This window comes from Balaenoptera acutorostrata, chromosome 4, assembly GCF_949987535.1.
Source record: "Balaenoptera acutorostrata chromosome 4, mBalAcu1.1, whole genome shotgun sequence".
NCBI classification, from domain to species: domain Eukaryota; kingdom Metazoa; phylum Chordata; class Mammalia; order Artiodactyla; family Balaenopteridae; genus Balaenoptera; species Balaenoptera acutorostrata.
In genome coordinates, this window is record NC_080067.1 from 35,192,366 (window position 1) to 35,208,191 (window position 15,826).

The 15,826-nt window shown below is 36.2% G+C and overlaps 1 protein-coding gene across 2 annotated transcripts in view; it reads left to right on the top strand.

Annotated features, from left to right (window-relative positions):
• Positions 1 to 15,826, top strand: part of RNF13 (ring finger protein 13) — a 182,064-nt gene that overhangs the window by 53,677 nt on the left and 112,561 nt on the right. The gene's annotated exons all lie outside the window — the stretch shown is intronic.

The window sequence follows — 15,826 nt, forward strand, 5'->3', positions numbered from 1 at the left end:
TTAGTTTTTTTGTAAATTTTTAAATTAAATTTAATTTATTTTTTTATACAGCAGGTTCTTATTAGTCATCAATTTTATACATATCAGTGTTTACATGTCAATCCCAATTGCCCAATTCATCACGCCACCATCCCCACCCCCCCGCGGCTTTCCCTCCTTGGTGTCCATACGTTTGTTCTCTACATCTGTGTCTCAACTTCTGCCCTGCATACCGGTTCATCTGTACCATTTTTCTAGGTTCCACATACACGCGTTAATACATGATATTTGTTTTTCTTTTTCTGACTTACTTCACTCTGTATGACAGTCTCTAGATTCATCCACGTCTCAACAAATGACCCAATTTCGTTTCTTTTTATGGCTGAGTAATATTCCATTGTATATATGTACCACATCTTCTTTATCCATTCGTCTGTCGATGTGCATTTAGGTTGTTTCCATGACCTGGCTATTGTAAATAGTGCTGCAGTGAACATTGGGGTGCATGTGTCTTTTTGAATTATGGTTTTCTCTATGTATATGCCCAGTAGTGGGATTGCTGGATCATATGGTAATTCTATTTTTAGTTATTTAAGGAACCTCCATATTGTTCTCCATAGTGGCTGTATCAATTTACATTCCCACCAACAGTGCAAGAGAGTTCCCTTTTCTCCATACCCTCTCCAGCATTTGTTGTTTGTAGATTTTCTGATGATGCCCATTCTAACCGGTGTGAGGTGATACCTCACTGTAGTTTTGATTTCCATTTCTCTAATTATTAGTGATGTTGAGCAGCTTTTCAAGTGTTTCTTGGCCATCTGTACATCTTCTTTGGAGAAATGTCTATTTAGGTCTTCTGCCCATTTTTGGATTGGGTTGTTTGTTTCTTTAATATTGAGCTGCATGAGCTGTTTAAATATTTTGGAGATTAATCCTTTGTCCGTTGATTCATTTGCAAATATTTTCTCCCATTCTGAGGGTTGTCTTTTCGTCTTGTTTATGGTTTCCTTTGCTGTGCAAAAGCTTTGAAGTTTCATTAGGTCCCATTTGTTTATTTTTGTTTATATTTGCATTACTCTAGGAGGTGGATCAAAAAAGATCTTGCTGAGATTTATGTCAAAGACTGTTCTTCCTATGTTTTCCTCTAAGAGTTTTATAGTGTTCAGTCTTACATTTAGATCTCGAATCCATTTTAAGTTTATTTTTGTGTATGGTGTTAGGGTTAGGGAGTGTTCTAATTTCATTCTTTAACATGTAGATGTCCAATTTTCCCAGCACCACTTATTGAAGAGACCGTCTTTTCTCCATTGTATATCCTTGCCTCCTCTGTCATAGATTAGTTGACCATAGGTGCGTTGGTTTATCTCTGGGCTTTCTATCTTGTTCCATTGATCCATATTTCTGTTGTTGTGCCAGTACCATATTGTCTTGATTACTGCAGCTTTGTAGTATAGTCTGAAGTCAGGGCATCTGATTCCTCCAGCTCCGTTTTTTTCCCTCAAGACTGCTTTGGCTATTTGGGGTCTTTTGTGTCTCCATACAAATTCTAAGATTTTTTGTTCTAGTTCTGTAAAAAATGCCATTGGTAATTTGATAGGGATTGCATTGAATCTGTAGATTGCTTTGGGTAGTATAGTCATTTTCACAATATTGATTATTCCAATCCAAGAACATGGTATATCTCTCCATCTGTTGGTATCATCTTTAATTTCCTTCATCAGTGTCTTATAGTTTTCTGCATACAGGTCTTTTGTCTCCCTAGGTAGGTTTATTCCTAGGTATTTTATTCTTTTTGTTGCAATGGTAAATGAGAATGTTTCCTTTATTTCTCTTTCAGATTTTTCATCATTTGTGTATAGGAATGCAAGAGATTTCTGTGCATTAATTTTGTATCCTGCAACTTTACCAAATTCATTGATTAGCTCTAGTAGTTTTCTGGTGGTATCTTTAGGATTCTCTATGTATAGTATCATGTCATCTGCAAACAGTGACAGTTTTACTTCTTCTTTTCCAATTTGTATTCCTTTTATTTCTTTTTCTTCTCTGATTGCTGTGGCTAAGACTCCCCAAACTATGTTGAATAATAGTGGTGAGAATGGACATCCTTGTCTTGTTTCTGATCTTAGAGGAAATGATTTCAGTTTTTCACCATTGAGAATGATGTGTGCTGTGTGTTTGTCATATATGGCCTTTATTATGTTGAGGTAGGTTCCCTCTATGCCCACTTCCTGGAGAGTTTTTATCATAAGTGAGTGTTGAATTTTGTCAAAAGCTTTTTCTGCATCTATTGAGATGATCATATGGTTTTTATTCTTCAATTTGTTAATATGGTGTATCACATTGATTTATGTATATTGAAGAATCCTTGCATCGCTGGGATAAATCCCACTTGATCATGGTGTATCATCCTTTTAATGTGTTGTTGGATTCTGTTTGCTAGTATTTTGTTGAGGATTTTTGCATCTATAGTCATCAGTGATACTGGTCTATAATTTTTTTTTTTGTGGTATCTTTGTCTGGCTTTGGTGTCAGGGTGATGGTGGCCTCGTAGAATGAGTTTGCGAGTGTTCCTTCCTCTGTAATTTTTTGGAAGAGTTTGAGAAGGATGGGTATTATCTCTTCTCTAAATGTTTGATAGAATTCTCCTGTGAAGCCATCTGGTCCTGGACTTTTGTTTGTTGGAAGATTTTTAATCACAGTTTCAATTTCATTACTTGTGATTGGTCTGTTCATATTTTCTATTGCTTCCTGGTTCAGTCTTGGAAGGTTATACCTTTCTAAGAATTTGGCCATTTCCTCCAGGTTGTCCATTTTATTGTCATAGAATTGCTTGTAGTAGTCTCTTAGGATGCTTTGTATTTCTGCGGTGTCTGTTGTAACTTCTCCTTTTTCATTTCTGATTTTATTGACTTGAGTCCTCTCCGTCTTTTTCTTGATGAGTCTGGCTAATGGTTTATCAATTTTGTTTATCTTCTCAAAGAACCACCTTTTAGTTTTATTTATCTTTGCTATTGTTTTCTTTGTTTCTATTTCATTTATTTCTGCTCTGATCTTTATGATTTCTTTCCTTCTGCTAACTTTCGGTTTTGTTTGTTCTTCTTTCTCTAGTTCCTTTAGGTGTAAGGTTAGATTGTTTATTTGAGATTTTTCTTGTTTCTTGAGGTAGGCTTGTATAGCTATAAACTTCCCTCTTAGAACTGCTTTTGCTGCATCCCATAGGTTTTGGATCGTCGTGTTTTCATTGTCATTTGTCTCCAGGTATTTTTTGATTTCCTCTTTGATCTCCTCAGTGATCTCTTGGTTATTTAGTAACATATTGCTTAGCTTCCATGTGCTTGTGTTTTTTACTTTTTTTCCACTGTAATCCATTTCTAATCTCATAGCGTTGTGGTCAGAAAAGATGCTTGATATGATTTCAATTTTCTTAAATTTACTGAGGCTTGATTTGTGACCCAACATGTGATCTATCCTGGAGAATGTTCCATGTGCACTTGAGAAGAAAGTGTAATCTGCTGTTTTTGGATGGAATGTCCTATAAATATCAATTAAATCTATCTGGTCTATTGTGTCATTTAAGGCTTCTGTTTCCTTATTTATTTTCATTTTGGATTATCTATCCATTGCTGTAAGTGACGTGTGAAAATCCCCCAGTATTATTGTGTAACTGTCGGTTTCCTCTTTTAGAGCTGTTAGCAGTTGCCTTATGTATTGAGGTGCTCCTATGTTGGGTACATATATATTTATGATTGTTATATCTTCTTCTTGGCTTGATCCCTTGATCATTATGTAGTGTCCTTCCTTGTCTCTTGTAACATTCTTTAGTTTAAAGTCTATTTTATCTAATATGAGTATTGCTACTCCAGCTTTCTTTTGATTTCCATTTGCATGCAATATCTTTTTCCATCCCCTCACTTTAAGTCTGTATGGGTCCCTACGTCTGAAGTGGGTCTCTTGTAGACAGCATATATATGGGTCTTGTTTTTGTATCCGTTGGGTGAGCCTTTGTCTTTTGGTTGGAGCATTTAATGCATTCACGTTTAAGGTAATTATCGGTATGTATGTTCCTATGACTGTTTTCTTAATTGTTTTTGGTTTGTTTTTGTAGGTCCTTTTCTTCTCTTGTGTTTCCGACTTAGAGAAGTTCCTTTAGCATTTGTTGTAGAGCTGGTTTGGTGGTGCTGAATTCTCTTAGCTTTTGCTTGTCTGTAATGCTTTTGATTTCTCCATCGAATCTGAATGAGACCCTTGCCGGGTACAGTAATCTTGGTTGTAGGTTCTTCCCTTTCATCACTTTAAGTATATCATGCCACTCCCTTCTGGCTTGTAGAGTTTCTGCTGAGAAATCAGCTGTTAACCTTATGGGAGTTCCCTTGTATGTTATTTGTCGTTTTTCCCTTGCTGCTTTCAATAATTTTTCTTTGCCTTTACTTTTTGCCAATTTGATTACTGTGTGTCTCGGTGTGTTTCTCCTTTGGTTTATCCTGTATGGGACTCTCTGCGCTTCCTGGACTTGGGTGGCTATTTCCTTTCCCATGTTAGGGAAGTTTTCGACTATAATCTCTTCAAATATTTTCTTGGGTGCTTTCTCTCTCTCTTCTTCTTCTGGGATCCCTAATGAGAATGTTGTTGCGTTTAATGTTGTCCCAGAGGTCTCTTAGGTTGTCTTCATTTCTTTTCATTCTTTTTTCTTTAGTCTGTTCCGCAGCAGTGAATTCCACTATTCTGTCTTCCAGGTCACTTACCCGTTTTTCTGCCTCAGTTATTCTGCTATTGATTCCTTCCAGTGTAGTTTTCATTTCAATTACTGTATTGTTCATCTCTGTTTGTTTGTTCTTTAATTCTTCTAGGTCTTTGTTAAACATTTCTTGCATCTTCTTGATCTTTGCCTCTATTCTTTTTCCGAGGTCCTGGATCATCTTCACTATCATTATTTTGAATTCTTTTTCTGGAAATTTGCCTATCTCCAGTTCATTTAGTTGTTTTTCTGGGGTTTTATCTTGTTCCTTCATCTGGTACATAGCCCTCTGTCTTTTCATCTTGTCTATCTTTCTGTGAATGTGGTTTTTGTTCCACATGCTGCAGGATTTTAGTTCTTCTTTCTTCTCCTGTCTGCCCTCTGGTGGATGAGGCTATCTAAGAGGCTTGTGTCAGTTTCCTGATGGGAGAGACTGGTGGTGGGTAGAGCTTACTGTTGCTCTGGTGGGCAGAGCTCAGTAAAACTTTAATCCGCTTGACTGCTGATGGGTGGGACTGGCTTCCTTCCCCGTTGGTTGTTTAGCCTGAGGCAACCCAACACTGGAACCTACCTGGGCTCTTTGGTGGGGCTACTGACAGACGCTGGGAGGGCTCACACCGAGGAGTACTTCCCAAACTTCTGCTGCCAGTGTCCTTGTCCCCACGGTGAGCCACAGCCACCGCCCCCCTCTGCAGGCGACCCTCCAACACTAGCAGGTAGGTCTGGTTCAGTCTCCCCTGTGGTCACTGCTCCTTCCCCTGGGTCCCGATGCGCACACTACTTTGTGTGTGCTCTCCAAGAGTGGAGTCTCTGTTTCCCCCAGTCCTGTCGAAGTCCTGCAATCAAATCCTACTAGGCTTCAAAATCTGATTCTCTAGGAATTCCTCCTCCCATTGCCAGACCCCCAGGTTGGGAAGCCTGACGTGGGGCTCAGAACCTTCACTCCAGTGGGTGGACTTCTGTGGTATAAGTGTTCTGCAGTCTGTGAGTCACCCACCCACCAGTTATGGGATTTGATTTTACTCTGACTGTGCCCCTCCTACCGTCTCATTGTGGCTTCTCCTTTGTCTTTGGATGTGGGGTATCTTTCTTGGTGAGTTCCAGTGTCTTCCTGTCGATGACTGTCCAGCAGCTAGTTGTGATTCTGGTGTTCTCGCAAGAAGGAGTGAGAGCACGTCCTTCTACTCCGCCATCTTGGTTCGTAGTCTCCTCATTGTGGTTTTGATTTGCACTTCCCTAATAGTGATGTTGATTATCTTTTTAGTGCCTTTTGGCCATCTGTGTGTCTTCTTTGGAAAATTGACGTTTCAAATCCTGTGCTCATTTTTACATTGGGTTGTTTGGGTTTTTGCTATTGAGTTTTATGAGTTCTTTATATATTTTGTATATTAACCCCTTATCCGACGTATGATTTGCAAATATATTTTCCCATTCACTAGGTTGTCTTTTCATTTTAGAGGTGATTTCCTTTGCTGTGCAGAAGCTTTTTAGTTTGATGTAGTACCATTTGTTTTTGTTTGTTTCGTTTGCCTGAGGAGACATACTCAGAAAGATATTGCTAAGGGTGATATTAAACAGTGCAGTGCCTATGTTTTCTTCTGTTGAGTTTTATGGTTTTAGGTCTTATATTAAGTCTTTAATCTATTTTGAGATGATTTTTGTGTATGGTATGAGATAGTGGTCTAGTTTCATTTTTTTCCATATGGCTGTCTGGTTTTCCCAACATTTATTGAAGAGACTATTCTTTCTCCATTGTGGTTCTCTGCTCCTTTGTCATAAATTAATTGTGCATGTAGGTATGGCGTTGTTCTTGGGCTCTCAGCTCTGTTCCGTTAATCTATGTCTGTTTTTCTGTCAGTACTATGCTGTTTGGTTACTATTGCTTTGTATTATAATTTGAAATTAGGGAGCGTGATGTCTCCAGCTTTGTTCTTTTACTCAGAATTGCTTTGGCTATTTGCAGTCTTTTGTGGTTCCATATAATTTTAGGATTTTTTGTTCTATTTCTGTGAAAAATATCCTTGGGATTTGATAGAGATTGCATTGAATCTGTAGACTGCTTTAGATAATATGAACCTTTTAAAAATGTTAGTTTTTTCAGTCCATGAGCATGGAATATATTTTCATTTCTTTGTGTCTACAGTTTCATTCAACAGTGTTTTTCAGTGTACAGGTCTTTCGCTTTCTTGGTTAAATTTATTCCTAGGTATTTTATTCTTTTTGTTGTGTTTGTAAATTGGATTGTTCTCTTAATTTCTCTTTCTGCTAATTTGTTTTTAGTGTATAGAAGTGCAGTAGATTTTCACATATTGATTTTGTACTCTGCAACTTTATTGTATTAGTTCATTATTTTTAATAGTTTTTTGGTGGAGTCTTTAGGATATTTTTTTAAGATTTTTTTTTTTTTTTTGATGTAGACCATTGTTTAAGTCTTTATTGAATTTGTTATAATATGGCTTCTGTTTTATGGTTTGGTTTTTTGGCCACGAGGCATGTGAGATCTTAGCTCCCCAACCAGGATCGAACCTGCACCCCCTGCATTGGAAGGTGAAGTCTTAACCACTGGACTGCCAGGGAAGTCCCCTAGGGTTTTTTATATATAAAATCATGTCATCTGCAATTAGTGACAGTTTTACTTCTTCCCATTTGGGTGCCTTTTATTTCTTTTTCTTGCCTAATTGCTCTGGCTAGGACTTCCAGTACTATGTTGAATAAGAGTGGCAAGAGTGGGCATCCTTGTCTTATTCCACAATTTAGAGGGATAGCTTTCAGTTTCTCACTGTTGAGTGTGATGTTAGTTGTGGGTTTGTTGTATATGGCCTTTATTATGTTGAGGTACGTTGCTTCTATACCCATTTTATTGAGAGTTTTTACATGAATGGGTGTTCAATCTTGTCAAATGCTTTTTCTGCATCTGTTGAAATGATCACATGGTTTTTATCTTCATTTGTTAATGTCATGTATCACATTGATTTGTGAATGTTGAACTATCCTTGCATCCCTGAAACAAATTCTACTTGATTATGATTATCCTTTAAAGTGTTGTTGTATTCAGTTTGCTAGTATTTTGTTGAGGATTTTGCATCTATGTTCATCAGAGATATTGGCCTATAATTTTTTTTGCGTGTGTGTTGTCCTTGTCTGGTTTTGGGATCAGGGTACACACTAAACATTGAGAATAGTTTGTATGAGTCTCAGAGGTTGGAAAGAATTGATGTTTTGGAGAAACCTGTTTGCTAACCTTTTAAAATTAAAATTTTGCTTATTTCATTTGTTGGAAAAATCAAATTGTGGAATCTGAAAAAAATTGGTTGACAGTAAAAGTAAAACATCTTAGATGAGGATTTTTTTTAGTTTAGATGGCTTCATGTTAGGGAAATTAGCTGGGCAATCTTCAGTTTCTTTGCAAAGAACTATTGGGTATCTTATTTTTGCTTAAAAAGTTAAGCCCTGTTGTCGGTTTTATTTCACTTTTCCTCATGACAGTCTCTCAACCGTTTCTTTAAAAGCATTAAAAACTGTGCTTGGGCTTCCCTGGTGGCGCAGTGGTTGAGAGTCTGCCTGCCAATTCAGAGGACACGGGTTCAAGCCCTGGTCTGGGAAGATCCCACGTGCTGTGGAGCAGCTGGGCCTGTGAGCCACAGTTACTGAGCCTGCGCGTCTGGAGCCTGTGCTCCACAACAAGAGAGGCTGCGATAGTGAGAGGCCCGTGCACTGCGATGAAGAGTGGCCCCCGCTTGCCACAATTAGGGAAAGCCCTCGCACAGAAACGAAGACCCAACACAGTCATAAATAAATAAATAAACAAATACTTAAAACCAAAAAAAACCAAAAAAACTATGCTTTATGGAAACTTAAGTGTAGTATATATTAGTAGTTCTCAGTTGAACTCTTGGAAATCATGATGCTTTTTAAGGAGTACTATGAAGTTATTGATATAGTCACTTGTATGAATTGAGAACACTGTTTTGGAGGAAATTTTATAGTACCCTATATATGTAATAAACATACATGACCATGAGCACATTTGTAAAAAAAAAATCATCTATTAAATGCAATGTGATTTGGCTATTATAAATTTTACACTAAAATAGTTAACTAGCTGTTCAGGTATTTTTTTTCTGTTAATGCTTTCTATAGTACATATTTTTTTGATGTATTTTGTAGTATAAGATACATTTATGGAGAAAAATAAATTGAAATTACTACCTATTAAATCTTTTTTCAAATTAGGAAAAGATTACCATTATTTTAGCAGTGGGGCATTTTGGTCAAGTTTTTGAAATCCCAGTGATACACAAGAGTAGCTTGAGAACCAATGGAATATGAGCTTATTCAGAGGCTTTCTTATGGCAATGGTTAGCTGTTTTATGAGTGTTATTTGGTACTGAACTAGCTGATGTCAGAATGTGAGTCATCTTCAGAATTAAAGATTATTTGGAAAGCAAATTCCTGAAAGTAATGTTGGTCTTAAACACTTACTAAATGCATCCCCATCTGTAAAATGAAGTTTAAAATGTAGTTTTGTGTAGATGAGTTGCATGGTATTGTCACAAACTTAAATGTGAGGTTAGGATTTACTCTGCTGCTTGGGGAAGTTTTTAAATTTTGCAATTACCAGAACAGCATTAGATGAGTAACTGGCATCTGTGCCCTTAAGCCATATGGATAACCACATGTACCAGCCCCAGTTCAAAGGTTCTCAAATTCACAAGGCCAGTAGAAAATTAACAAAATCAAGAGTTGGTTCCTCAAAATTAAAAACTTGGGTATTGAAGGACACTATGCATAGTGAAAAGACAACCCATGGAATTGGTGAAAATATTTTTTAATCATATATATCATAAGGGAAATATATGCAGAATATATAAAGAACTTTCAAAACTCAACAATAACCACCACCTGATTAAAAATGGGCAACGGACAAGACATGGAAGCAACCTAAGTGTCATCGACAGATGAATGGATAATGAAGATGTGGTGTGTGTGTGTATATATATATATATATGTATATATATATATATATGTGTACGTATACACACACACACACACACACAAATGGAATATTACTCAGCCAGAAAAAGAATGAAATAATGCCATTTGCAGCTACATGGATGGACCTAGAGATTATCATACTAAGTGAAGTAAGTCAGAGAAAGACAAATATCATATGATACCACTTATATGTGGAATCTAAAAAAAAAATGATACAAATGAACTTATTTACAAAACAGAAATAGACTCAAAGACATAGAAAACAAACTTATGGTTACCAAAAGGGAAGGGTAGAGGGGGAGGGATAACTTAGGAGTTTGGGATTAACATATACACACTACTATATATAAAACAGATAAACAACAAGGTCCTACGGTATAGGGCTATACAGCAAACTATATTCACTATCTTGTAATAACCTATAATGGAAAATAATCAGAAAAAAGAATATACATACACACACACACACATCCGAATCACTTTGCTGTACTAGAAACTAACACAACACTGTAAATCAACTATATTTCAATTTAAAAAATGGGCAATGGATTTGAATAATTATTTCTCCATTGAAGATATACAAAAGGCTAATAAGCATATGAAAAGAGGTCAGCATCACTAATCATTAGAGAAGTGCAAATCAAAGCCACAATGAGATACCACTCCATTACTGTGGCTGTTATCAAACAGAAAATAAGAAGTGCTGTTGAGGATATGAAGAAATTGGAACCCTTGTGTGTTGCTGGTGGGAATGTAAAATGGTGCGGCTGTTGTGGAAAATGGTATGTGATTCCTCAAATAAATTGAATATAGAATTACCATATAATCCAGCAATTTCACTTCTGGATATATACCCAAAAGAAGCAGGGACTCAGATATTTGTACACCCATGTTCAAAGCAGCGTTGTTCACAGTAGCCAAAAGGTGGCAGTAACCAAAGCATCCATTGACGGATAAGTGGATAAACAAAATGTGGTAAGTACATATAATGGAATATTATTCAGCCTGAAAAAAGAAGGAAATTCTGACATATTCTACAGTGTGGATGAATCTTAAAGACATGCTAAGTGAAATAAGCCAGACATAAATAGACATAAAGTGATTCCACTTATATCAGTCACCTGATATAGAGTAGTCAAATTCATAGAGATAGAAAGTAGAATAGTGGTTGCTTGGAGGCTAGGGGGAGGGGGAATGGGACATTAGTATTTAATGGGTACAGAGTGTCACTTTGGGAAGAGGAAAAAGTTCTGCAGATGGATGGTGGTGATGGTTGCACAACAATTTGAATATAGTTAATGTCACTAACCTAAACTTTACACTTAAAAATGTTTAAAATGGTAAATTTTATGTTGTATGTATTATACCATATTAAAAAAAATGAGGCTGAAGGCCTTCTAAAAAAAGGTCACTGAAGAGTTAAAACAGTTATTTCTTCACTGAATTAATAAAACTTATTATACAAATTATCAAACATCTAGAAAAGTAGAGAAATAGTATAATGAACCTCAATATAATCTTCTCCTAGATTTAACGTTGATTAGTGTTTTGGTTTATTTTTTTTTTTTGGCTGGAGAATTTTAAAGTAAATTACAGATATCATGGCATTTCATTCCTAAGCATTTCAGTAGGCAGCTCTAGAAATAGGGACTTCCTCATATGACCACAAAACTGTCATCATACCTAAGAAAATCAACAATTATTTTAAAAAATTTATCTAATATCTAGACTACATTCACATTGTCCCTCTTGTTCCTAAATTGTATTTTTATTGTTGGTTTGCTTGAACCTGTGTTTGGCATTTGGATGTAATGTTTTTTATCTCTTTTAATGTACAACAGTCTCATGCTGTTCTCCCATTCTGTCCCCCTACACTGTTTTGTTTATTCCATTTAATTTTATAGAAATTGGTGCAATGCCCTCAAGTAACACATCCATCTTATTTTACTTATTTAATTCTATTCCATGTATTTCTTGTAAACTTGAAGTTAGAGCTAAAGGCTTGTTAGAACTGCGTTAAAATAATTTTGGCAAGAATACGTCTTAGGTGATATAGACTGATGGAAAGTAGAATGAGAATTTGCGAGTTGGAAAACCGTTTAGACAGAGTCAAGTAGCTAATTTCATATAAAATGTTTGTTTATAATTAATAGTAGAATTTTGTCAAATAGAAGGCAAAATTAGATATGATCAGAGATGGTGGCAATGGATACATCTCTAGAAACCTGCTTGGTGTCTCTCAAGGATTTTTACAGTTAACCTACATGCAGTCTTTACAGTTTTCACCAATTAGAAAGTCATTTTTACAATAAATAATGTTGCCTAGTGATACAGTTGACAGTCTATATTTATCCCAACCCAGTAGTTTAAGTGCTGGGAGAAAGTAACAAAGGATTTAAGCTTGTTAACCTTTCCTTCCAGAAAACTTCTTGGAGAAGGGAAGATTTAACAACAAAAAAAACCCTATTGTGCTTTTTTTGGAGACTGCATTAACAACCATGGACCTTTTTCAAGAAACTGCATGTATCTATACATACATAAAATTTTGCATGCAATTTTATAGGATTCATAGTTTTTCCCTAAATTTTTCTTTGTAGGTAGAGTATATTTTATTTTCTGGATAATACACGAATGAAGATTTAGTGCTGGCAACAGCAGGGTGCATTCTTGAAACAGTGAGTTGATCAGAGCAAGAGCAAGGGCACCTGTTCGATTACTGGAAATTTAAATTGTTTAGTTTGGACAGACTCTTTTTCTTTTTTTAAACAATTTTTCTTTTTTGCCACACTGCGCGGCACGTGGGATCTTAGTTCCCCGACCAGTGGTCAAACCCGGGCCCTCCGCAGTGAAAGCGCAGAGTCCTGACCACTGGACCGCGAGGGAATTCCCTGGACAGACTCTTAAAATGTGAAAATTGTAGACCTTTTTGCAGCTTCTCCAACATTTACTTCTGTTGACTAACTGCCTTCCTTCCCCCACATTCATTTTAAAGTTCTTTTTTTTTCTTGGTTTTTGTGAAATCAATCTCTTTCTCACTTTCTTTTCTCTGCTTTCCCTTTCTACTTAAATTTAGATATTCAGAGTTTTCTTTAGCTCTCTTCTCTTTTTAATTTTTACTTTTACATTAAGATCACTTTAGTTATCACCTATTTGTTGATGATTCCTAAATCTCTTTTATGCCTTAGTAGAGCTCCTGACTTCTGTTTATCACTGTTTACATGTCCACTAGAATGTTTTACAAACATTAAGTGAAAAAATTCCCAAATTGCTCTCACTTCCACTAACTGTAGTTCTCCTTCTGTATTTTCTCTCATCTACTGGCATCACCACCCAAACTCTTTTCCTCCTGTACTTCACTGTTGTGTTAAGTCCTTATATGCATTTTTGTATTTTTTCACCACAGTTGTCTTTTAAATCCTAAATAATCTCCTTTTACAGATGAAGCAATTTAATAATTTTGCCGCAGAATCACACTGTTAGCATGTGGCAGTGCTGAGATATAAACTTAGGTCTGTCTAATACTAGATCTCATAATTCTTACCACAGTTATAGTACTACCACTCACTTCTGTGACTTTAATCTAAAAAAATTAAGGATGTACCTGTAAGGTTTAACTATAAGAATATTTATTACAGAGTTTATAAGAAGAAGCAAATTCAATCTCCAACAATAGGGATTCCAATAAATCCATTATAGAACATTTATACGAAATATCATGTGGTCATTATACATCCTGTTTTAGACCAGTAGTTTTCATTTTGTATATCAAAGTCATATATGGGAACCCAGTATATGAGATAGATTTTTTTAAAAAGTAGTGTTTGAAAGAGGTGGAAGCCCTAGCGGGTCTCATGGACTGCTGTCTGTAAGGGTTCTTGAGAGGATGTTATGGTACAGGGTTTGAAAGTTTTAATTTTTTCAAATTTGGTAATTAGAAAAATATTCATAATACAGTAAGTGAAGAGAATAGTTAACAAAACAACATGTATAGTGTATCCCAATTTTGCTAAATATACATTTGAATTTACACATAACTAAAAGAATGGGAGGTTATACATCAAAATATGGACACTGGTTATTCTTTTATTTGGTGATTATGAGTGATTTTAATTTTTCACACATTTTCTACAGTGAACAAGAATTAGTTTTGTAAATAGAGACTTTAAAAAGTCCTGAATGTGTTATTTTTAAAAAGGCAATAAAAAGTATGACCAAAACCCACTGCATATTACTAAGTACACACACACACACACACACGCACACGCACACGCACACACACACACACACACACACAGCAAAAGAAGTGAATACTCCAGTGGCTGCTGTGCCATGAACATTGGTTTGAAGCCCTTGAGTACCCGTGTAAGCGTAGGTCCATTACTCTACCTTTTAGACATCAACCTTGGATATTGATGCTATTTTCATTTGGGCTTTAGCATGTAGACTTCCGAGGCAGATTGCCTGGGTTTGAATACTGGCTCTGCTATTATTCATTATTTGATCTTGGACAAGTTACTTAATAGGGCCTGAGTTTTCCCCAACTTATGAAATGATACCTTATAGGGTGTTGTTAGGATTAGATGACTTAAATTCAATAACATGCTTAGAGCAATGCCTGGTTAGTAAGTGGTCAATTATAGTTGTTGTGATGATTATCATTCCTATCCTTAAGAGTTATTTCACCTCTAAACTCTCAGTTCATCTCCCTCCCCTAGAGTTAGCTGGGAATTCCAAAACTTTACAAGGGAAGTCATAGTTCTTATTCAGGTTAAGTTTCCCAAACAGGTCAGTGGTCAATATACTGTGTATTTATTTTTTCTAACAAAATTTAGTAGCAACTATACCTTGTTTTATAAGGATTTATATGTTTTTATGGTATGATTTCGGCCTAGAAATTGTATAATGTGGTTATGATGGGGGTCCCCAAGACCACCCCCAAGTTCAGTGATTCACTAGAAGGACTTACAGGACTCAGCATATGATTGTACTCATGACTATGATTTATTACAGTGAAAAGATACAAAGCAGAGTTGGCAAAGGGAAAAGGCGCATGGGGTAAAATCCAGAGAAAACCAGGTGTGAGCTTTTAAGAGTCTCTCTCAGTGGAGTCACAGGGGATATGCTTAATTTCTCAGCAGTGAGTTATGATGACACATGTGGAATGTCTAGCAGGGGAGCTCATTAGAGATTCAGTGCCCAGGGTTTATACTGGGGGCTATTCAGGTAGGCGCCCTCCACCTAGCATATACCAAAGTTTCAGACTCCCAGAAAGAAAGTAGGTATTCAACATAAACCACATTGTTTGCAGAATTTAGGCACAATGAGCTGTTCTTATCAGAGAAGGATGGGAAACCTCCTGAAGTCTAAGTTCTCAGATGCCAGTGAAGGGCCAACCTTGCAAGCAGGCCTTTCTAAGGATAGCAGTCTCAGACCTTCTGTGTTAACTCTTTTCTCAACAGAGCTGTATTATAAAATGTATTTTACCTAAGAAACTAATACCAACAAATCTGTGCATTTTAAAAACAGCTTTATTGAGATATACACCATAAAATTTACCCATTTAAAGTAAAAAGTGTAGTGATTTTTAGTTTATTTATAGAGTTGTGCAATCATTGGCACAATCTAATTTTAGAACATTTTCATCATCCCGAAAAGAAACCCCATTTCCATGAGTAGTCATTCCCATTTCTCTTTGTCCCCCCTCTCTCCCTGATTCTTACTCCCATCCCCAGGCAACCACTAATTTACTTTCTGTCTCTGCAATAAATCTATTTTTAACGTATTTTCACCTTTATTTCATCTCTGTTATTAATGGCTTTGTAAGATGGTAGTTCAGAAATTATTCAAGGGTATTTCTCTTTCAGTGTGTGTCAAAGAGTCAGTGTGAGTCTCTCTGGTAGTCTCTAAGTCCAGAGCTTTACCAACAGCAATCATCATCCAAATTGCTATTACATGAATTTGTGGTATTTAATGAAATAATTCATTATAAAGGCCCTTGTCTTTGTAAACTTCATTCTCACCATTTAAGAAGTATGTTTATACAATTGGTTGAGGCTTACCAATGAGAATTTTGTTACTTATTCGGTTAACATTGAGTTCTTTCATGGTATCTTTTTT